This window comes from Fopius arisanus, unplaced genomic scaffold, assembly GCF_000806365.1.
Source record: "Fopius arisanus strain USDA-PBARC FA_bdor unplaced genomic scaffold, ASM80636v1 scaffold00064, whole genome shotgun sequence".
Lineage (NCBI taxonomy): Eukaryota > Metazoa > Arthropoda > Insecta > Hymenoptera > Braconidae > Fopius > Fopius arisanus.
Genome location: NW_011887803.1, coordinates 11799 through 14571, shown reverse-complemented (window position 1 = coordinate 14571; position 2773 = coordinate 11799). Strand labels below are relative to the sequence as shown.

General features: G+C 32.5%; 1 protein-coding gene across 1 annotated transcript in view; it reads right to left on the bottom strand.

Annotated features, from left to right (window-relative positions):
- Nucleotides 1-2773, bottom strand: part of LOC105268994 (peptidyl-prolyl cis-trans isomerase-like 2) — a gene marked incomplete at its 5' end in the record, with an annotated part of 17301 nt that overhangs the window by 11285 nt on the left and 3243 nt on the right.

Genomic DNA, 2773 nt, shown 5'->3' with positions numbered 1-2773 from the left:
CTATCTTCATATACGAGATCTACTGCGCACTCCGTGCGCCGAATTCGAATTTCGACTTCGGATTCGAGTTGACCAATAAGGAATCAGTCTTACGAGTTTCGACTCAGGCGAACTTCATTTACGTATCTCTGCTTTCATGATAAGGAAAAAACGATGGCGCGTTCTCTAATGTCAATTCAGTTACATACTCAAGTTGTTCATATACAAAGACGATAATATCTATAATATAGACGAAATTGTGGGAGGTTGTTTATTTCCTAGCTTACCGACTGCGACGGGAGTGAAGGAATCCGATTATCAGAAACGCGGTAAACTGGTGCTGTATGATTTCTGGATCCATTTAAGGAACCGTAGCCAGGGGTAGGACTGGTTCCTAATTGGTGATGTTGGTGAGTCCCCTCAGAAGAAATGGTGTTCTGTAGATCAGCCAACAAAGCATCTGAAAGTAATAGAGGATGATTATATCGGGGTGCTTCTTTTTAATTTTTATTTTGTTCAGAACGTTATCGGTTAAAAATGATCTCCAATTAAGGTGATTTGACAAATAGCGCAGCCGGCGGAGAGTTATCCATATATTTGCTAATTGAAAAATTTATACTGAGGCGACTTAATTTTCATTTCTTTGTTTTTTTGATGATTCAAACAAAACAAATTATGGAAATTAAAAAATCAAAAAATCGAGTGACGCCAAAAAATTTTATAGTGTCAGTTTTGCACCCGTTTTCCCTATTTATTATATACTCATTACTAAAGTAAAAAACCGATTAGGGATGTGTACCGATACCGACAATGTTCAATACAGTCTACATTTTTTTTTATATAATAGCTGAAAGTATGGACCATACGCAACTCACATTCTCCGCCCCCGCCCCGCCCCCCATCCATCTATTTTAGTGAGATGATAATTAAACATTTGTGACACAGAGTCTTATGGGAAAATGTAAAGGCAAAAAATCCATTCATTTACTTGACAATATGTGGAATATTTTACTGGCGAGAAAAATTAGAGAGTACCCAATACAATACGCGAGAAATTTGTGATTGATTTTTGGAAAGATCTGAAAAAAAAGTGGCCACCATTACGATTGGAAAAAAAATTTGACAACGTCGGTCTTATAGCTGAGTAATGTCGCCAAGGTAGATGATGATGAAACAGTGATGGCAGAGCACCTCGCTAAATGCGGTGTTGCACGATCAAAACTCTAGCATTAGCACAGTAGTCAGTTATACGTTAATGTTTATAAACATTTTCCATATTTCTTCATAATCCGAACCAAAAAGTATACCATGAGACTTGTAAATTAATAGAAAAAATTATTTATATCGTAAATGATTTATTTGAATTTTTTGTTTTATTTTGCGACACGGTTGCTCATTTGAGTGGTTAAACATCCTTAAAATGATAGATGAGTCCATTTTACGCACACGACACGTTTTACCCCACCTCTATATTTAAATTTAAAAATTAGGAAAAAAACTAAAAAAAAAATAAAAATAAAGTCCATTTTACAGGGAGTAAAATTCTCCTATGATTTTGTATATTGTGAATTTTATTTGATGGTTAGCATATTAAAATTTGTTTATTTTTCAGATGAACTCAAAAATTGACCGCTCATAAAAATTTTTTTTTCTTGGAAATGTCTTTATGAGATGAATAAAGAAACCAAAAAACTTGATAACAAAATGTAAAAGATCGAGATCACGGGGTGAAAGAGTTATGCAATTTCAAATAAGTAATAAAAAAATAAAGATTAATTGTAAACCTTGCGCCTGATCAAGTTTGTTTTAAGAATTGATAGATATTTGTGACGTTTTTCCATTCATCTAGGAATAACACAAATTTATCTTAACAAGCACAAATATGCTCTGATTCATTCTCCGATTATAAATATCATTATAAGCTAAAAGTAGCGCTGACGTATCACACCTTAATGGTAACCAAAACGTAAGCAATAAGTAATAAAAATCAAATAATTTTTCATTTCTCGGGTATTTATTTTTTTCTATAGAGCATTGAGAATAAAAATTGAATAATCAGTTCTTTAAAAAAAAAACAAACAAACGCTAAATGATTACAGCCGAGAAACGGAGAAATCTTTAGTTTTATCATAGAATGGAAGAACCATATTAGACCCAAGTAGTGACGATAAAATAAATATTTGACATTTTATTGTGGATGATAAATTTGAGGTTATTTAACCATATAATAGGATTATTAAGCAATTACTCACCTAAATCGTCCATTCTATTTGAATGAATGTTTGTTTGTATGCTTCCAAATGGTTTTTATAGATCAATATCACAATTATTTGGTTTCTGATTTTTTATTGGCGTATAAAGGCACGAATGCAACGCACGAATGAGAAATGAAAAATCCGCCGCTGAGTACTGCTGAGTGTTGACTCCTTGCTGAGTTATACTGGGTGGGACCCAACAAAACAAACATGGTGGATCAGTTTTTAACAATTCTTGACACTTTTCCACAATAATCTAACATTATTGTTCAATCTTACTCCCATTTAATTATTGCTGAAATTCGAATGGACTAGATTAATAAATTAATGCCCATGGTCAATGGACAATGGACTATAAATGAAGATTACCAAAAAGATATTAACTTTTGTGAGGAGGAAAATAGTTCATTGAAGAGTGATTTGAAAGAGGGGAAATGGATTAAGGTAGGATGATTATATGAATAAATGAATGAATTTCTTCCATAAAAGCCATAATTTATTGTTTACAGATATTTGATTCCAATTATACAATATATAAT